The sequence below is a fragment of the Pteropus medius genome, unplaced genomic scaffold, assembly GCF_902729225.1.
Source record: "Pteropus medius unplaced genomic scaffold, Ma_sr-lr_union100, whole genome shotgun sequence".
NCBI classification, from domain to species: domain Eukaryota; kingdom Metazoa; phylum Chordata; class Mammalia; order Chiroptera; family Pteropodidae; genus Pteropus; species Pteropus medius.
This window is the reverse complement of record NW_024343733.1, coordinates 4,142,350-4,164,416: the sequence shown is the minus strand read 5'-3', so window position 1 is coordinate 4,164,416 and position 22,067 is coordinate 4,142,350. Positions and strand designations below refer to the sequence as shown.

The 22,067-nt window shown below is 42.7% G+C and overlaps 1 protein-coding gene across 1 annotated transcript in view; it reads left to right on the top strand.

Moving 5' to 3' along the window:
* KSR2 (kinase suppressor of ras 2) overlaps nucleotides 1–22,067 on the top strand; it is a 332,915-nt gene that overhangs the window by 17,241 nt on the left and 293,607 nt on the right. The gene's annotated exons all lie outside the window — the stretch shown is intronic.

The following is a 22,067-nucleotide window of genomic DNA, read 5'->3' as shown; positions in this document are numbered from 1 at the left end:
AAAAACGAGGCAGTCTCGTTGCTCAACTGAGCAAAACTCTCTATGATCTCCACTTTTCAAATACAATTCGAAAGCATAACATGAATTTATCGGTCCCCTTAAGGTGGAGGCAGGTTCTTTAACACCACAAGAAACACAAGCCATCCCATAATAATAACAGATGGGCAAGACCTCGAGAAGGGTAGGGTGGAGGGAGGGAAAATAAAGTCAGGAGAAAAGAGGTGGCGAAATGGAAATGCATTTAAATCTTAGGCTTTGCGGTTTATTATTAATAGCTGTGCAGAAAATGTCTCTACAGAGTTATGAAAAATTCATTACCAGCATGCTACAGGTCTGAGAGCTGGTCATTCTTTGATCAGATTACCGATAATGAGAGCAGCCTTATATTAACTCAGATTAAGCGGAGGACTCTCCCCCACTACTATTCAGTCATAGACGTATAATCACATTTCCTCACAGCCAGTCGCCCTTAGTCGTCTGCTAAGATGGGAGCCAGGGACTTTGCAAGGGCAGAACCAGGACCACAAAGGATGGGCTGAGCCCAGATGCCACCTTGAAACTGGGGTCCCATGGAGGAAGAGTCCCTGGACACGCTCTGGCTCCGGCTTGTGTCTAGTCTCCCTGACACTGCTCTTCTACTTTTCAGACCCGTTTCCTTCTTCTTGGGTCTGCTTCACCCCAGTTCTTGCTTGCCCAGCGTTGAGCACCTACAGCACGCCATGCAGTGTCCGAGGTGCTGGGGATACATCCATGAGTAAGACAGGCCACAGAACCCTGCTTTAGGGCAGCTCACGTCCTTGACAGGGGAGACAGACAATGAACGGATAAACATAATGAGTGAGGAAACTCAGAATGCGTGGTAGGAGGCGGTATTCTGGAAAAGAGAAAGTAGAACAGGCTTCGTAGAAAAAGTGACAGTGAGCAAAGACTTCAAGGAAGTGAGGGAGGGCTCCGTGAGGATAGCTGGGGTGGGGGGTGGCCCAGAGCTTGTGCAAAGGCCCTGAGGTCTTGAAAGACAGCCAGGAAGTTGTATAATCGGAGTGTAGGTTCAAGGGTCAGGGCAGCGCAGTGAAGCTGGACCAATCAGCAGGGTGTTTTAGACCAGTATAAAGATTTTTTACTGTGTGAAATGTAGTGCATTAATGGGTTTTGAGCAGAGGAGCTCATGATTTGACTTGAGTTTTAATAACATCCTTCCAGCTAATGGTTGAGAATGGACTGTAAGGGGCATGAGTAGAAGCACGTAGATGAGTTAGAAGACTGTTGCAGGTGAGAGATGTTGGTGACTCACATCAGAGTGGTGAGCTGTGGTTGGATTTTGGATATATTTAGAAATTACAGCAAACAGGATTTCTAGATATTTTTGACTATGCCTGTTGACCAGTGTAAAAAATGGTGGTGTTTGCTGGTTGTATTAATCCAAACTTTTTTGGTTGCAAGCGTCAGAAAGGTACCTCAAATGGCTTATGCAAAAAGCGGGATTTCTTTGGCTTACGTAACAGAGAAGTTTATAGGTAGCATCAACTTCAGCATGGCTGGATCCAATTCTTGGATGCAGTTCCAGATCCAAAGAATGTAGGCAAGGACCTTTCTTTCCGTCTCTTAGATCTGCTTTCTTTCTCTCCGTCTCTCAGATTTGCTTTCGTTCAGGCAGTCTTTCCTCATGGTGGCAGGATGGCCACTGGAAGCTCCTCACTCACATTCTGTGTCTTAGCTACTATGGAGAAAAAGCATGATTATTTCCCAGTGGCTCCAATGAATCCTCACTCACATTCTGTGTCTTAGCTACTATGGAGTGATTATTTCCCAGTGGCTCCAATGAATGTCTGGGGTAGCCTTGTCACTGTGCAGGCTTTCACTGTGTAGGCTTTCTCTGTTCATGGAGTAAGGAAGGCACAGCTTTCTTATAGGTCAATTCTAGAGCCAGGGAGAGTGGTCAGCTCTTCCCAAGCCCCATGGACCAAGCAGAGAGGTTCTCCAAGTGAAAGCTGGGATGCTGTTTCCAAAAGATAGTAAGTTTGGCTGGAGGAGACGACAGGCTCTGCTGTTCCAATCTAGCTGGAATTCTTAATCCGGAATTCTGGCGAATGCAGAACATTCTAGGCAGGGTATAAGGATTAAAAAGGTAAAGAATATATTACTGGGAACGTCTGGATGTTCCGAGTAGGATGTTTAGAGATCTTCTAACTCAGCGTTCACAGAGTCAGCTGGATTTACATAATAGCCTTACTCCACTCTTCTATTCTGGGATCAAGAAACCTTGGCTTCCAGTGTGTTCTCATGTCTGGCCTCCCTCCCCTTCAAGACGGGCCATGTGTCTGTTGGGACAGTGAGTGGAGGGAGAACTGGAACACAGTGTCTGGGTCCCAGCTCTGCTACTCTCTTGCCACACTGTCTGACTTGGGCAAGTTACATAATTTTACCGATCCACAGAGGATACTGGGAGGATCAAAGGAAAGGTTTTTAAAAGTACGTGGGAAACTATAGCCCCACAAGGCAGGGCCTGGCTCTATTGCTCCTGGTTAAGGACTGCTTTACGTTTGCTGGTCATAGGGTCGCCGGATGAAATACAGGATGCTCAGGTAAACTTGAATTTCAGATAAACAATGAATACTTTTCAAATATAAGGAATTGCATGGGACATCATTCATTGTTTATCTGAAATTCAGGCTTAAAAGAATATCTTTCTTTTTTTTTTTGCTAAATCTGGCAGCAGTAGGTGATCATAAGGAAACGTGCCGTTACGACTAACCCCAATAAGCACTTCAGGCTAGGACCAGGAACAGTCTCCAAACTGCAGACATCACCAGGGTTTTCAGATTGGACACGAAGGAACTTTTTGTTCTCTTTGTGATTTTGAATTTATGGCTAGGTTTGAATTCTTGAATTTGTGTACTTAACATCAGTCCTGTAATATCACATTTTAAAACTCTCATTTTAAGATAAGTTTAAGATTTGGGTAACAGTGTTGGCTCCTCCAGTTATGAGCCATAACCTTGGGTTTAATCTCTGTGTCTCAGTTTCCCCATCCGTAAGAATAAAAAAATGATAGTACTTATCTCACAGTGTTGCTGTGAGGATGAGATAATGTGCTTGAAATGCTCAGCCCTGCGTCTGGCACATGACAAGTGCTTGATAAATAATAGCTGTTGCATTTTTACTAAATCTATGGAAATTAATCTGGCTGATCAAGAATAATCAGTGTTTGGTTTTCCAAATTAACTTTTCAGCTCTATTTGGAAATTTTCTTGTTGAGTTGTTCCTATGATTTAGGCTTCATGCCTTGCAGATCAAACTCTTGAAGCAGGCTAACAGGATGCAGTCTTGAACTCGACACTTTGGGGCCACTTTTGGCTTCAAACCGGAGGAGGAGAAGGGACAGGGAGGGAGAATTTCTAACAGTGAACTGGACTGGGTTGTTTTTAGGTTCGGTAGGCATGATTTTGGAAGTCTCGACTTCAGATTTCGCTCCAAATCTAAGCAGGCATGCCCTGTTTAGCAAGCAGAAGGGACATAGGAATCCAACTTAAATCTAAGCCATGGAGATGTGCTCCTTTTTGAGTCATCCTCTGCAGCCCTTGTCCCTAACTATTTCTATTTATTCCTCACCTGCAGGCCCTGAGCATATGTCAGGGATGAGCGTAAAAAAAAAAAAAAAAAAAGAAAAGAAAGAAAAGAAAAAAACCCCAACTCCTAGGTCACCAGAAGCGTTTTAAGCGTTTTAAGCCTGAGAACAGGGTGTGGGCAGGGCTAGACCAAAGTTCTAGTGTATTATATTCACTGTGTATTATAGGCATGCTTCTTGTTGCCTGAAATCATTTAAAATGGAAATGTTTTTCAAGCTTGGTGCTTTTCTCCATATGCTGCTTTGAGAGAAATGTTTTTAGACGACTGTGGGAGATACTCTCACAGCTGCTGAAGTCTCTGTTCCGTAAGACTCCCATAGCTTCTGTAAGAAGAGTGTGCTTGGGGTTACGAAATGTCAGGTCAAAGGTGTTTCCTTCTTAAAATGAGCATTTTACCAGTGAAAGTCAAAGTTGTTTGAAAAGTCTCTATTGACTTCAGTTAATCTTGTAGCTGTAGCTAGCTAGCATTTAGCCGGTGCTTGTTGTATCCGAGGCACTCACCCAAGCCTTGAGTTCATGGCATTGGGGCCACCTGGGAGTTGGTTAGAAATGCAGAGTCTTGGGCCCTGACCAAGACTCACTGAATTGCATTTTGATACGATCAGGTGATTGGCGTGCTGCGCACCAGAGTTTGAGAGGCACCGGTTCAATCCTCAGAACCACCTCAGTACTTTTAGTTCCATTAAAAGTTTTTTATTGTAGTAAGATATACCTAATATTTATAATTTTAACCATTAGTAGGTGCACAGTTCAGTGATGCGAAGTACATTCACAGTAAGCTGTAATTGTTGCCACAAGCTAGCTCTACTCCAGACTTTTTCATCCCCAACAAAACTCTGCCTATTAAACAATAACTTTCTCCGCTTCTCTCCCCAAGCCTCTGGTCATCTCTGTTCTACTTTCCATCTCTGTGAATTTGCCCATTCCACATGTTGCCAGATATTTACCGATGGATGAATAGATAAACAAAAGGTGGCATATCCACACATTGGAATATTATTCAGCCGTAAAAAGGAATGGAATGCTGATATACACTACAACGTGGATGACCCTTGAAAACATTATGCTAAATTAAGTAAGTCAGACATGAAAGGACAAATGTTGTGTTACTCCATTTATATGAGATACCTGGCACGGTCAGATTCGTAGAGGCAGAAAGGAGAATTGTGGTTGTCGGGGGCCGGGGGAGGGAACAATGGGGGTGTTGTTTAATCAGGATAGAATTTCGGTTTGGGATAACGAAAAAATTCTGGAGATGAAGAGAGGTGATACTGTACAACAATAGGGATGTGCTAAACTGTGCACTTAAAAAATGGTTAAAAATGGCATGTTTTATGTTCTGTATATTTTACTACAATATGAAAAATAAGGAAAAGGAAGGGAAAAATGACTTTTCTGGTGCTAATTTAATGCTGGAATACATTGATTACCTTCCTTTCACATACCAGTGTTTGATGTCTGAGAAAGGCCTGGTCCTTCAAAAAAAAAATATATATATATATATATAGAATGATGATAAAATCATTACCTATACGTGATTGGTGTTGTTATTGGGTGCTGACAGTGTTCTAGGGACTGGGTGAAGCACTTTCCATATATTATCCTATTTTCATCCACACAACAACCGTGGGAGGTAGGTGCCATCACATTTGACACAAGACGAAACTGAGAGATCAAATAACTTTCCGCGGGACACACAGCTAGTAATTGGTGGAGGCAGGATTTGAGCTCCAATGTCCACCATCCTGCAGGCCATGCCGTATTCCTCCCAGGATGCCCACCCAAAGGCAGTTAATCAAGGGCACCCTCAGATCTTAATTACGCTTCCATGTTGCAGGGCCACGCGTGTCTCTTACCGTCGGGTGGATGCTGAGGGATCCTCCTCTCCTGAGTGGATGTAAACATATGATACGGAGAATGGATGTGGAGGGAAATGTCCTCCGTGATGGAAAGAGCCCTTGGAAACGGTACCAGAGGCCCTCCTGGGAGAGACCGACCCGTTTCCTTGTCTAAAGCAGCCCCAGCGTATGCAAATCAAACTTGTAATTCACCTCCAAAGCAGCAGCTTCCAGATTCCTAATTGAGGGATGCTGATTAGGAGTTCTGGAGCGTCCATCATCCTTGGGGGTGCTTTGCACATGATGCTCGGTGCTCATAGCATCCCTGTCACACAAGATCCTGTTTCTGTTGCAGGAAATAAAAATGGGCTAGTAGTGAGGCTTTACATGGTTCTCTGAGAAGGAAACCTAGGTAGAATGGGGAGAGAGCTGGTTTTTCTTCTCTTTTCTCTGTTTGATTCCAGATCTACATGAGAAAGACTGATAGGCAGCCATTGTTTTGTTTCTGAAAAGGCGACATCGGGCAGTGTCTCATTATAGATAAGCACACGCACACTTGGCATCCGTCCTGGGTTCAAATTTTGGATTGCTGTTTATTAGATGTGCGTCTTTGAGCAACTCAGTAGTTTCCATTTGTAATTAATGAGATAATACGTGTAAAATGCTTAGCCTTCTATCAGGCATGCAGGAAGTAATCATATTGACAGCTACTGCTGCTGTCGTTATTATGTAATTATTATGGAAAATACCACCAGGTGTTAAAATCGTCAGCATTAATTATCTTCCCCTTTAAGGAGTAAGGTCAGTAGGAGATAATTTATTATTTTAAAAAATCTTTCTTAATGGAAAATTTTAACGTAAAAGAAAAAATAGTAGAATGAGTTCCTGTGCATTTACCACCCAGATTCAATAGTAATCAACATTTCACAATCTTGTTTCGTCTCCATTCTACTTTGTGTGTGTGTGTGTGTTTTAAAGCAAATCCTAAAGATCATAGACTTTTACCTGTAAACACTTCTGTATGCATCTCAAACAGGTGAGGCCTTTAAAAATAATACAACCACAAAGCCGTTACTCCAGCTTATAAAATTAAAACTAATGTCTTAATATCATTTATTGAACAACCTATGTTCACATTTCCCTAGGTGTTTTTAAGATTTTTTTTTCTTACAGGCGATGTCTTTGAATCAAGATTCATTTGAGAATCTCATGTTGTCTTTGGTTTATACGTCTCTTAGTTCTTTATCTTCGTAGTTCCTGTTCCTTTTTAAAAATATTGCTGCTTTGTTGAAGAAACTGAATCATTTGTCCTGTAGAATTTTCATGCTTCCTTGGAGGTGGGATCGAACTTGTCCCTCTATCCCCGTATTTCTTGTCCAATGATAGCTAAATCTAGAGATATTTGATTAGGATCAGGTTTACTTATTTATTTACTTTTGCGAGAATACTTCATAGAGTACGCTGCTGTGTATTTTGTAATGATCACACCCGAAAGCACGCACTATCTGGATATTGCACACTTCGTGATGCTAAGATTGCTCAAACAGGATTGGGTGTTGTCAGCGTGATCTGTCCATTATAATGTATCCTAACAGGCTTTCACCTAATGACTGGCATCCACTGATGACCGTATCTAGATCCTTTATTCTGTTAGAGGTGATAATATGTTTTCCTAATTCTATCATCCTTCCGCAGCTTAAGCTATAATTATTTTGTAAGTAACTTTTACTTATCACCTTTATGGTTACCCTGAAATCCAGTTTACATGGAAGTACAGGATAAATGCTGATTCTTTCCCCTTACTTACCAGTTTTTCACATATAGAATTGATACCCTAGGAACACCCAAAGATGGCCAGTAATTTTTAAGACTATTATTATGAGCACATGGATTTAAAATAATTTACTCGATGTGTTTCAATCCATTGCAGGCTTTACCCTTTTTGAAGCTCAAAATGTCCCATTTTGGCCAGTAGGAGACATTTTAAGTTGTCTCCCACGTTCTTAGTTGTCTTGAATGGCTTCCTTGCCTTATGGCACAGCAGGTCGTCCCAGGATTATTTTGTCCCCCAGGCCTGAAATCATTCATTTCTTAAAGAAGCCCTGATATCTTTTAGAGAGAATGATATTTAGAAACCACAGTTGAGCACTAGAGGTGGTCATCGCTACTGGATGATCATTTCAGTAGACAGACTTAGAAAGGAAATATTTTTTAGAGTAAGGAAAATTGATTCATAATGATATTTCCAACTTAAATATAAGATTATATGATTTTACTTAACTTTTGATTTTATATTTGCGTCTCTTTAAGCTAAGAATCTTGGTTTCTAAGTACATTGACCTAAATGCTTATTATATACATTTCAAAATAGTGATATTTACACTGCTACTATTAAATAAGAATACTGAATATAATTAGGATTTTTTTTGCAGTTCTTTGTCATTAGAATACGTCCTACTAGATGTAGTCAAAATGCTATGTTTTAAAGTCACATAAAATTTTTTTTCTCTGTATAGTTATATCACCAACTTGATATACAGATAGGTTTACTTGTTTCAGTTAAAAATTTATGTTTTAGTTTTAACTTCCATTAGAAAAGCAAACATATATAATAATATATATGTGACCAGTATATGTTAACAAATATATTAATGTTACCCCTTTTTTATACAAAGAGTAGAATATTATATTCACTATATATCCTAATAATCTAAAGTAGGGCACCCCTGTTTAGTTCCATTTCAGCTTAGTTGTTTGCTTTATTGTGTATAGATTTGAATTACAGTTGATTCTCATTGTTCACAGTAGTTCCATGAAGTCATCATCGAATTAATCATTAATATCAAACTATTGCTCCGGGGGAGGTACAAGGTTAGGTTCCTTTGAGCCTCTGGTCTTCTGGTCATGTTTTCACCAACCGATCAGTACATAACCTTGTTTTATGTGTGTTTCGATACCTTATTTAATGTATATTAACACTGAACTCATGGCCAGTACTACAGCTCTGCCTGAACGAAGCTTATCTAGCACACATATTTTCTCCGTAAGGCATATTCCAGCCTTCTTGCACTTAGAAACACCCAGACGGCACTGTAGCACTATGCTTGGGGGCCATTTAAAACAGTGAAATTGCACACACACACAGGCATGAAAATGTGGCTCTAAATAGACCATGAAAAAGACACTTGTTTATAGAAAGAGAGCTGAAACAAGAAGCTAGAGTGGCCCTTGTTTCGACCTCCACTGGCAACTCACAATTGTCACTGCTCTGCATATGTTCCCAAATGACTGTAAAGACAGCACGAGTGTTGATTTGGGAGCTACGAGTGCCTTTTAGCAAGTAGGCAGATCTGTGAACGATGAGGATAGGTTGTATTTCGTTTGCCTGTCTTTACGTTCTTCCTCCTTCACTCCCCACTAAGTTGTAAGTTCCGTGAGGACAGCGGAATCCATGAGAGTGTGTGTCTTGTACACAGTAGAAGCGTGATGGATGAATGAATCCCCAAGTGAGAATGGATAGTTTCTACTTTGGGTCCGATAGCTCTAAATATTTGCGTTTAATTCGGTTTAGATGTGTTTTCGTTCTTCTGAGACAGTAGTTCTTCGCCAGTAAGGCTCTGCTCTGGAACATCAGTCATCAAATCCATCCATTCTCTTGGTTCTGGATCTTCAAAAGTATTCTCTTACATGAAGTTAAGCTCACATAAAATTTCCAAAGTGTTTTATTTGTGACCACTGTTTACCTTACACCGTATGATCCAGATAGGGATTTTCTTTAGACAGGGATCTCTGCTACTGTGTACAAACCATGCTTTTGTTTATCTCAAGTTGATTGACATATGCTGTTTCAGCCATGCAGACTCTGACCAAGAGGCTCATTATGTTGTCCTGGTAGGTGATCTTGAGCCATGAACTTTAGCCCGCCAGGGAGAATTTCTCACAGAATCCCTCTGAGAAGAAGTTAAAGCATTTGCGTTAGATTGCCTGATGAGATTTTGTAGGATGTTGCTAATTTGAGACTCACTGGGTTTGCCCTGTCTTCAGATAGGTGGGAACGTTTCTGGGTGTGATTAGCAGCCTAAATATACTGCATCAACATGCCTGCAGAGGAGCTAAGCTTTCAGAGAGCTTGGGAAGGAGCCCTGGCTTCTGTCTGGGGACTGCTTCTATTAGAGTCTTCATCATACTTTGTTTACATTTAGTGCATCAAATTCTAGGCAAATAAAAGTATGCAGCCTCCATAAAGAGCTGTCACAGAAACATACATTTGCTAAACTCTATAAGGATTTGCATTTATATATATATAAGAAGAGCATCTACTATTTACCGATTACTTCTTTTATTTTGAAAGGTTCAAACCACTTTACCAGATATGCATCCTCTCGTGGATGCCATTAGAACATTATCTGTGACGGAAAAGGAGTAGGATTTAGTGAGCCCAATGCAGTGAAATAGTTGCGATAGTAATTATCGTCACTTAATGAGCATTTATTATGTGCTAGGCATGGTACTAACTGCTTTATATTGATCGCATTTAGTTCTGAGAGGATAGTATCGACACCCATTTTACAGTCGAGGGAGTCGAGGCTCAGAGAGGTGAAGCAACCTACCCAAAGACACACAGCTTGTTAGGAGCAGAATCTAGGTCAGTCTGACTCCAATGACTGTGTGTTAATCATTTTGGTTAGAAGTGTCTCAGAAAGCCTCCCTATGATGAGGTCTCACTGTGTGGCCTCAAAGACAGCCTTATTCAACTTGCTTAATATTTACTGAACATCTGTCATGTGCCAGACACCACAGTTGGCATTTATGGCATTAAGACTAACAGCAGCAGCCAACACTTATATAGCTGTTCTGAGGATTTTCCACGTATCAGCTCAGGTAATTATTATAATAATCATTTGGGGGCAGTCTTATCGTTACTCTTATTTTACAGATGAGGAAACTGAGGCCCAGGGAGGTTAAATAAGAAGTCAGAGCCACACAGCGAGTCAACAGCAGAGCCAGGATTCACACCCAGGCACCAGGGTCCCCGAGCTGGACCGCTTCACTGTCACTGCCTCTCAGAGATCAAACGCCAGTGTGGAAGTAAGAACAGGACATGAGTAGCTGTGAGTCAGAGTGAGGAGGGTTGTGGTGTTTCCACCCACAGCGAGTCCACGTTTTCATGTTTGCCCCCTAGGAGATGGCCATGTGTTGGCTGCAAACCCATCGTGAAGCCGAGTGGGCCCCAATTTCAGAAACTCTCCTTCTTTGTTCTCCAGTCCTCTCTCCCTTACGCCCTGTTTTGTAGTGTGGGAACCTGCCATCTCTATCCTCAGCATGGAATTTACTTGTGGAAGTTACGAGACTGCGTTCTAGAATGTAATCTTAGGAAAGGCTGTTCCCTTCCCTGAGTCACCAGAAAAATCAGAAATCATAGCTACTTTTCTCATGAGGCTCTCGTGAAGTTTCCCGTTAATGCATCTCAAGTAGCTGATTTAGTGCCTGGTATACAGGAAGTGCTCGATTAATGGCATCGGTGTATTACTCTTGTTCATCTGTTGTTGTTGTTTTTTTCATCTAGGCAGTGGTCTTATTCTTCCTTTATTCCAGGCCAAAGCTACCGTCATAGGACTTACTTTATTTTTCTTTCATTTAAGTCATTAAAAAATTATTCACATAATGCACGAACCGTTCTTCTGGCAAAAAAATGGGACTGTTACAGATAGCACTAAAAGGCGTCCCTCCCATTCTGGGGCCAGGTCTGTCGTCAGCCTCCTCTTTCAATCAGAGAGCCATCCCTGATGGAGCCGCCATTGCCTGGATGTAAAGGTATAAGGAGTGATGGGATGGGGAAGAGACGGGGCAAATTGGGAAGTGGAGGCAGTCGCTGCTGTGTTCCGGCTGAGGTTTCCGTGCAGGAATGTGGGCTCGGATTTGCTGAAGCTTCTGTTTATTTTTCAAGAGAAGCCGCATGCAGCGTTTACATGATTTCTCCTAATTTTCAAAGGTTGGCAACTAACGCGCAATTGAAGGGACACTTTCGTGGGCTGTGTCTGGCCTATGAGTTGCCCATTTTCATCCTCTGGTGCTGAGGAGAGCTTGGAGCACAGAGAGGCCAGATACAGTAAGAATATCGAGTATTGATTATATTCCAATATTTCCACGGATATATCAATACGTGGCTGCTGGTACTATATCAGTTGGGGTTTTTCAAATGCAAAGAATGTTCCTTTTTATAAAGGAAAACACCTTTTAGATATGTTATAGAGACTTACTGTTTTAATGTTACTTAAATCTCTACCAACACAAGACTAGTTCTTCACCAGGGGTGATTTCGCTTCCTTCCAGGGGTCCCTTGGCAATGTCTGGAGGCGTTTTGGTTGTCGTGACTTTGGGGAGGATGGTGTGCTACTAGCATCTAGTAGTTAGAGGCCAGGACACTGAACAATGTCCTGTAATGCACAGGACAGTCCCTCACAACAAAGACTTGTCCGGCTCAAGAGATCGATACAGCCCAGATGGAGAATCCCTGCACAAGCCTAGAGGCAAGCATCTTATGCTTAGAGATGTTAGACAAATTTGCAAAAATTAAATACAAACTATTGTACAAACCCAGTATATTCCAACGGGTGACGTCAGTGGGCACCAGCGATACTTTCCTGAAAGTCAGTTGCTCAGGGAAACTTGCCTGGGACTCCGCCTACTGCAGGTGGTTTTGTCTTTGGCGAGTGTCAGGTGTGTGCCGTTGGGGGCTTTGTGTTCCTGTAGAGTGTGAAGAGGATGCGTGGCAGGAGTGATGTCATTTGGCCTTCACTAGGGGGACCCGTTATCTTGTGTATTAAAAAAAAACGCCTCAGTTCTATTCCCGTTAGCATGTGATAATTAATGCGGAGCAACTTGGCACCAAAAAGCCTTGTAAATTACAGGCATAGAAATTGCCAGGCAGGACTGGTTTTACAAGGTGGGCATCCAGATGATCCAGTGGGTGCATGTATTGTGTACGAAGAAAAAAAAAATATTCCCTTTGAAGTGAAAACTCAAAATTTAAACGTTCTTGTATGGAACTTCTAGACCTCTAAGAATTTATGTGAGGAACCTCGAGGTTCCGTGTCTCCTGGTTTGAGGAACGATAATGTGGGCGCTATCAGAACACGATGGATTGGGGGGAAAAATGAGAAATGGAAGTGGAATTATTTGCTAATCCTTCACTTGGCACAATGATAAGTTGCCTCTTTCCTCAAAGTCTGCATAATGGTCGAGAAGGTTCTAGAAATTCTGGGTGTGGTGGAGATGGTGGGAGGGTGACCGGGTGTGAAGGCGACAGATCTTTAGTCTTCCTCAAGCCTTGGAGAAGATTTCAAGGAGGAGATATTTGAATCAGGTCTTGAAACAAAGAGGAAAACTTTTTAGGATATATCTCAAGCCCAAGCTTCTAAATTTGCCAGGATCCGTGGAAGACACACAGGTGTGACAGTTCTCCTTGGATTGCCCAGGGCAAGTTTAGTTCGTGATCAGCCTGATGGCAGAGGCCACGTCAGTGTTGCTTACCCCTCTTTCCCCATCTCCTGGTACTTACAAGTGTGTAGTTAGTCGCATGTTGGTTAAAAGAGTGAATTGCACGCGTGGTCCTCTCGGCTGAAAATTGTCGGCCCCAGTGTCTTCTTCCTAAATGCATGGGGCTTATCAGATCTTGCACCTTGATTTTGGGGTAGGAATAGTGTCTGCAGACTCAGACTGTCGCTGGTACCGTCATGGCTTTGGGTGACACATTCGAATGTGTCCTTCATCGGGCTCATCTCTCTGGGATGCTCTGCTGACCCACAGCCCTTTACAGTTCGAGATCCCTAAATTCGCCTTGTATTTAGCAAATGCATATGAAAATCTATCAGTTGCCACTTTCATCAGGATCGTTGAGCGCTTGCTGTCATCAGGCACTGAGACACACAGGGATGCAGAAGGAAAGGAAGCAGAGATCTTATTGTCTCTGTGATCTTACAGATCCGATCTGTAAGAAATTGGAGGTCGATGCCCCAGTAAAATGTTAGTTGGATCTGAATTCACCTCTCGGAGCGTCTGTTTTTGCGTCTGTACTATAGGGATAATTACTTGTACTTCGCAGAGTCGTTGTGAGGATGCATCGCAAAGTAGAAGCGGTTCACAAACTGTGGCAACGTTTTCGGAATTTATTATTTAGCAGCTGCTCATTTTTTTCCGCAGAGTTCCGGGAACCCCAGAATCCTTCACCATTCTCTTAGCTCCATTTTCTTCCAAGGCTGTGCAGATCAAGTTAGGAGGGAGAACTAACAAAAAGGGCCTACGCAGAGGAGCGAAGGCCTGACTGACAGTCGTGTGTTTCCTCACTGTTAGGTGCTGTGCAGAAATGCTTTGCCTGATTGCTTCCTTGATCCTACTGATAACAGTGTATACCCAGAATATTATTCTTCCCAGTTTTTGGGTGGGAAATCTGACGAACCAAGAGTTTGATGTAGTATATATCCAGTGTCACACAGCCAGTAAGTTGCAGGACCCCTCCCCGCCCTTGAAACCATTTGGAGCCAGTTGTCCCATTTAGAGTGAAGAGAGAGACAGATAAGGAAAAGTCACAGAGGGAGTGGTATTTAGGAGCCAGGTTCAAGGGGTCAGGGTGGAAATCTTGGGGGAAGTTAGGTGTGTGAGTGTCCTGGGACTGCCGAAACAAAATTCTGCAAATATAACAAATTTATTCTCAAAATCAAGGTGTCAGCAGGCCCGTGCTCTGTCCCGAAGTCGTAGAGGGAGAACTCTTCCTTGCCCCTTCCAGCTTCTGGCGGCTCCAGGTGTTCCTTGGCTTGGGGCAGCATCTGTCCACTCTCTTGCCTCTGCCTTTATGTGGCCTTCTCTCTCTCTGTCTCTCTCTGTGCCCTATTTCTATCTCTGACAAGGACACTCTCATTGGATTTAGGGCCCAACTCAATTTAGTATGATCTACTCTCAATTTTTACCTTAATTACCTCTGCGAAGAGCCTGTTTCCAAATAAGGTCACGTTCTGAGGTTCCGGGGGGACATGAGTTTTGGGGAGACGCTAGTCTCTTCACTACGGTAAGATGGACAGGTTTCCCGGAGGGGAGCGAGAAGTATGCAGGCCGCTTCCTTGGTGGGGGTCGGGAGGTGGGGCTTTCAACGATCTCTCACACCCTGTCATGGGAGCAGCTCACAATCGGAAGAAACCAGGTCCCCATGTCCTGGTCTAGAAACTCACTCACTGTACAAATCCCAGGATGCTTCTCCTTTGGGCCACCTGGGGATCTAGCACTCTGCTTCTGAAGCCAGCCCGGGGAGGGGACAAGGTATGTCATTCGTTTTCTAGAGGACTATGTCGCAGTCACCCCACGCCCCTCCTCGGCCCCCACGCCCAGGGTAGGGCCTCTCACCGCTGGGCCCTCTGCAGACTCTCACCGAAAGGTTAATTCGGAACAAACTGTTTTCAGAGCTGCTGGAAACAGTGTCTGCCCTGAGGGATCTGACTGCCAATGAAGGTTTTTTTTTTAACTGGGTGAACCTCTCTAGCTGGCATTTCACTACCTTTACAGGTCTCCGCTCGCTGTTTTTCTGAAATAGAACATCCAAGGCGAAAACGCTCTCCTCTAAAGTATGAAGTTCAAAAATCTCTCTTCCTTTTAATCTGTGTTTTCCACTACATATTTTAAATTCTGGCTCCTCGCTGAACATTTGGACAGTATGCAACAGTGTTAAGAAGTATAAAACAGTTCCATAATCCCACCACCCAAAAGCGTTCACTGAAACAGTATTGGTATTTTTTTCCCTTTTTTATATCGAGGTCCTCTGCATACGATGTTTGTATCTTGCTTTTCTTGCTTAACCTGGCATTAAGTGTGTCTCTGTCATTTCAAAACTCTCGGGCAACTTTAAATCCCCGTGGACAAACAGAACCGCAGTTTTTCAGAAGGGCACATATTATAAAATAATTTTCCTATGCTGCCAATATTTTGCTGGAAGTTTGCAGAGTTCTAAATGGTCTTCAGGTCACAGGTATATTTTTTGTGTGTTTCCCAGAAGAAAATGACGTACCATCATTCAAAGAACATTAATCTCCACTTTTATTTTAATTCGCGATACAGCATTAAGCAGAGCTAGAGAGCCAAACAGCTAAATACCAGAGAAGTAGCTTTTCCCACTCAACCTGGCTGCTTAATTTGATCTTGGGAAAACTTAATTTTCATATTTAGCACATAATGGCATTGAAAATCCAGAACTCTTGTTTATTGCAACACCTAGAGATTGAGGGAGATCTAGGTCACATTCATCCTTTTAGTTTCTCAGTATATCGGAAATAAAGAAACTAAGGAAAAGCCAACACGGAATTCTGCAAGTCGGTGATATATTTTAAATGTTTCCATTTAGGAAATCAGCATATATAACACAAATGACTTATGATTCATAGCCTTCTGAGTGGCATCAGATATCTGAATTCGAAGTCCTTTCTGGATTAGAGGCTCAGGACAAGTGGCCCTCTGGGCCCAAGAAGCATAAGTCCTGGCTTCTTGCAAGGCAACGTGTTGGAGTGTTTAAAATCCTCCTTGTGTTGCTACTTAGTGCCTGTAGTGATTGAGAGTTTGTGATCATCATGATTTGCCCAGTGAATACCATAGTTTATTCAGCCAGTGTATTGAATGCCCACCATATAAGAAACTGGGAGAGATATGGCTCCTGCCCTCAAGGAACTATCTCATGAGGACATGGACTTCTGAAGAAAAAAATTTGGTGTGGGATAAGTGGTCCTTGGATAGAGACATGTTCAAAGTACTGCCATAGCAGAGGAGGGAGGTTTTGGTTTGGCGATTGTATCAGTCACCTTTTGCTGCAGTAACAAATAATCCCTAACTTCATCGACTGACAACAACGAACACTTTATTTCTTGCTCGTTAGTCTGTGAGTCGCTGTAGCAGCTCTGCTGTAGGCTGTGGCTTGGGTTCAAGTCTGGTCCATGGGATGCCCATTCTGAATCTCAGGCTGTAGGATCAGCAGCTGCCTGGACATCCTCTGCTCCTGACAGGTCATAGGAGTGCTAGAGGCCAAACATCTTTCAACTCATATTCCATTGGCCAGAGCGAGTCACCTCATCAAGCCTAACAATTAGTGGGACAGGCGGGATTATTCCCCCGTGTGTGTGTGTGTGTGTGTGTGGAAGAGGGAGAGAGACAGAGAATATTTGCAGATCGATAATATAATCTAACATTGAGAAGATTTAACACAGGCGATGACCTTTGAATTGGATTTCGAAGGATGCTTGGAAGTTCGCCAGGCGTGACTGATGCACGGAGGCATTGCAACACGTGGCGTCTGAAAGGCAGCGTAATGAGTACTATGACCACTTGCTCCGGTGGGTTCTACGTGGCCTCTATGGCCGTGGCATCTGGCAGTGAATTTCAAACGTGGGCAGCCCTCCGGTCTTTGTGAATGATGTCCTTCCTTTTGTTAGTGACAGAGCAGCATAGGGGAGCACACAGATGCCCTTTTCTTAGGAGCACATTATGGTACGCTTCATGCTAGACTCCTGCTTGCCTTCTGAGCTGACATTTGATCGGAGAGTTCCCAAAGCAAAGCACTCCAGAACCTCTTTTCAAGAATCCCACGGTGCCGTGTATGACACTATGCACCATAGAAAGAGGATAGAGGTGAGGCTTTGGCCCTGCCTGTGTTCCTCAGAGAATTTCTCTAGTTGTCTCCAGGGGATCTTGTGAAATCTTGAAGCTTTTTAAAGGGAAAAGTAAGTTTAAATTGCGATAAAATATAAAAATATAATGCCTTTGAGGACGGGGCCACCATTCAGCCCTGCTTTTCTGAGTCTTATAGAAGAACAGGTACAAAGCAAACTCCCACTAGCCAGCATGAGTTCTTTCTTATAGCAGGCACTGTGCTGAGCACTTTTCACATGGCATCTAATTTGAACCTCACAACCATCGTATGAGGCAAGTATTCTCGTTACGAATGGGGAAATAGAGGCTCTTTCTTGGTTAGCAGAAGGAGATTGGCAAGCATTGGGAGTTGTTAAGGATATAATAGCACTAAACTGAGACCTTATTGGTATAATCTTGATGTAATTGAAAAAGAATTGGAAAAAGAATAAATTTCATACCTCGTGATACAGGGTTATTTAATGTCCTGTGCAAGCACCAGCTATAATATTCCCTGATATGAACAGGTGCACATTTTGGTAAATAGTGTCTTAGATAATTGTGCCGGAGGGCAAAGCCAGTTGAAAGACATAGGAGCTGAGGGTGGGGGTCAGCGGACGGAGAACTGGCACTGTCCCCGACCTCGCCACTGGCATTCTGGTAAACAGTGTCAGGCGATTTAGACCTGGTAGGGAGGGAACCAGCTTCAGAGTGAATTTGTTTTATAGAAGACAAGAGTAGGGGTAGTGAAGTGGTGTCCAAATTTTGTTCAGACAGTGGAGCCTCTTATTTTCAAGTGAAATCTTACTGAAGACGCCAGTATAAAAAGTGGGTAAAAGTAAACTACTAGGTCCAAGTAGTGGGTGGTGTCGAAATCCTGTCTGCTGGACTCTAGCGTGGGGCTCCTGGGGATTCCATGGAACCCCTGTTTGAAAACCGCTGGACTAGGGCCATGCATGTTGGTCTTGGGAGTCAGAACCACGTTCGAGTCTTGGTGCTGGAATTAACTTGCTTCTTGGCTTTGCGTGTTCATGCCGCCCGTCTATGTCTTACTTCCTTAACCTACAAAATTGGGTTGGATGAGAGGTCCTCTAAGGCTCCCTATTGGTTTCGACATTCTATGGAGTGATAGGCTGCGGTGAATTAAATACGGGGACGGAATGGGACCTTTCATTGACCCGCTGTTTCATTACCTTAACGATTCAAAAGAATAACCTGCAACGTGCTTTGAAAACTCAAGTGTGACTTATTTGCGGTCCCTGGCTTTTCTCTATGCCGTGTTCGAATGTTCGTTTGCAGTAGTATGTCACTTCATGTGCTGTGCACGTCCATTCTCGTAAGAGCCACAGCACATTGAAGTCTCTTTGACCTCAGAGGTACTGATAACACAAAGTCTCTTTGACCTTTGCCTTCTGTGGATTCTCTACTGAGATACCAAAGACTGAGTATTGTCTTTACATATTTGTGTCATAGGTACTTAAATTGCTAAACTGTAGACATCCTTCAGGTCGTAGAAAGGGCAGCTTTCGTGAATTGTGCTTCGGTTTACTGTTCTGAGGCTGGTTGCTTAGGAATATTTTGTCCTGAAGGCCCTTAAAGGTGAAGGTGGGTGTGCATTTCCACGTTTGTTCAGATTTCAGAAGCCTGTTTTCCTCACAAAGCAGCCTTTGCTCAGTAAATATTGCCAGTGTAATCTAGAAGAAAGCCAGACTCAGTCAATAATGTCTTGCAAAAAAGCATAAACAAAGCCAAAGATAATGAGTTTTCTAGTTATTTTTTCCTGATGTTTATTTGGAAATGTATGTAAATGGATACATGACAAGTGCATTTAAATATAGTCTATGTGTTGCTTCTTCACATACGAATCATTTTTTATTTCAACACGAAATACAAATGGAAGATACTGATCCCACACTGTAAATTGGTTGCTGTCAGCCACTCTCTCTTGTAAATACCCACCCAAAATGTTTCTTTTTTCTTATTGAATTCTTCTTTCTTGGGAGCTAATTATCTCTTTACTTTTACCCAACCCGAATCCTCCTGTATCTTCCAGTTTTCACTAGGAGCTTCCACTTGATTCTTTTTTCTCTAGAACACAAGTGTTGTGATTATATCGAAAACCTTTTCAGTGAGTTGGCAGCTCCTGAAGCAGGGCAGTGAAAGGGTTATTAGGAAGCCAGTATTATATAGCTTTATAGGAAGAAAAAAGGAAAAATTTCAAGTATTAAAGATGTAGCTACAGTCTCCCCTCTAGATATTTCTGGAAAGCTAACACATTAGTTTCTCTTTATTTGCATTTCATGACTAAACAGTGTGAGGTTAACTTACTTTAACCTTGTCCTCTACAGGTGGTTGGTTTGCTTGCAGGTTTTTCCACTCATTTTTTTTTTTTCTTCTGATATTGTCTCTCTCTCGCTCTTTCTCTCTCTCTCTTTCTCTCTCTGTTCTGTGCTCTCTTAATCTCTAAACAGGTCAGGGCAGGAGAGTAGTTTCCACTGTGGCTGACGTCAATCCAGCCCTGCAGATTAGTTAGCAGAGGGTGTTGGGAGACGGATGCAGCTGTTGTGTCTTCACCTGGAGACCAGATCTCACCTGAGATACCTGCCGAGTGTCATCCTGAGCTCCCAGACCTGGTACATCCAGGTTCACAGGATGGAGGACTCATTTCTTTTAAGTTTTATAAATTCTGGCTGAAAGGAAGGGCACCTGTCCAATCTCTGCTGAGTCAGCGTGGCAGGACTCCCCGGCCTGAACAAAGGCAGCTTATCTCATCGCTGTTGTAGTTAGAACCAGGCAGTTAGAAAGAACCAGGTGTGAATCTTGGTGTTGTCCCTCACCGTGTTAATTACTTACTGAGTAGGTAATTTAACCTCTTTGGGTTGTAGTTTGCCCATCTGTTCGATGAAGAAAATAGAAATATCTACCTCATAGAATTGTGGTTCTCAAAGTGGGGTCCCCGACCAGCAGCATGAGTTAGCATCGCCTGGGCGCTTGTGAGAACCACTGATTTTCAGATCCCACCCCAGACCTACTAAATCAGCAACTCTGAGGGTGGGGTCCAGGGGTCTGTGTTTTAAGAAGGGGATTTTATGAGAACTACTGCCGGAAGGGGTCAGTGAGAGAATCGTGGACATATCGAAAGCTTACACCTCCCTAGAAGTTGTGTAAAGACAAATGATTTTTTTTTTTAATGTGTATCATCCATGTGTCCCCAACACCTGGACCAGTGCCTGGCACATAGTAGGTACTCAATAAATATCTGTGGAATGAATGAATGAACGAATGAATGTTAACTATTATGATCACCCAGTTATTTTTTATTACTAATTATTTCATACTGTCTTCCTACTTTTTGAGTCACAGAATTGGATCGGAAAAAGGGGAACTTGGTGTAATTTAGTCCGAATTTCTTCAGAAAGATAAGGATGGGCAGTTCCAGTTTTCTGGTTATTTTACTATTTTTCTCAGTGTCTTGTCCCCAGGTATAAGGCAGAGCTGTGATTCCAGCCCTTGTCACCTGCCTCTCAGCGAAATATTTCCTCTGCTGCGAGGAGCTGTCCTTACCGGGAAGAGAATGCGCTCACAGCAGCTCTTGGTCTCACGTAATTTTTCATTGCTCGTGTACCATAGACATGGTGTGTGGCCTGGGCCGTGCGTTAGCTTTTCTCTTTTCCCCTCTGAATGCCCACCTACTTTCACTGCTTTCGCCAAGTCCGGAGTTCCAAGCATCCCAGCGTGCGGCGTGTTGACCACCAACGGTACACGTGGTGCTTTGGGGCTGGGGTCTGGCACGTGGGCAAAACATTTTGCATTTTAATAGTTACATGTTTACTGTTATTTATATTAGAAAATATATAAATAACGTCTCAAAGTTACGGCTTACAGATATTATTATGTAGGAAAAGGCTAAAATGATAGTGCAAATAGGTCTGCATTAACTTGAACACGAATTTTGAAGAAGTAACAATTGCGATTTTAAATAAACAGCAGAGGTTATGGCAAAGATGGAAAAGAGTATACGCAGGTGACATGTTTGGGAAACACTGGCCCACGCCTGAGAACATCATCTTTGGGGTTAAACACAATTGGGTCTGAGCCCAGGGTCTGCCATTTACCTGCTCTGTGACCTCGGCTAAACCGGTAAACGTCCTGGTTAAAGAGCCTGATGATCACACCTCTTCCTTTTTGATGTAGCATCCGGGACATCGTCCTGTTCTTTGTAAGTGATTTTCCCTGATGTGACACCTGCTTCTTCAGGCTAGCATGTGAATTACTTTTGACAAAAGATTTCAAAGTTTTGTTTTGTTTTTTTTTTTTAATGTACACATTTCAAAAAATATTTTGACTTCCTCGAATAGAAAAGACTGAGCAGAACGTGACCTTTAGTTATTATCCTGGTCATCATTAGCAGTGTGGATTATACACATTCTCCTGCAGTGGCATCGTAGGGGTCAGAACTGAGATATTTCAATTATTTGCCCCTAGGTAGGGTTGCCAGATAAGGTACAGGATGCACAATTAAATTTGAATTTCAGATAAACAGTGTATAATTTTTTGGTGAAAATATGGACCACATGATATTTGGGCATATACCGTTTATCCTCCATTTTTCAGCTCGGAGAGATTAAGGAGTTGATCTACGGTCACACAGCTCGAAGGCGGTAGAGTCAGGATTTGAATCTAAGCAGGGGACTCCAGAGACTGTCATCAACCTCTCTGCAGTGTTCAGTCTGTGTTTGTGATACATTCATAAGTGTTCGGGATCTTCGGAGGAATTTTTCTATCGTGATTGGCTTGGCAGAGACATCTTATAATAGGAGTCCGTTGGCATTTGTTCTGAAGCTTTCCTTTCTTCTGGTAATTCACCTTGAGCAAGCATAGACAGACGTTGCTGCATCTTGAATTTTCACATTTTCAAGCCGAGCTCAAAATCACGTTCGTT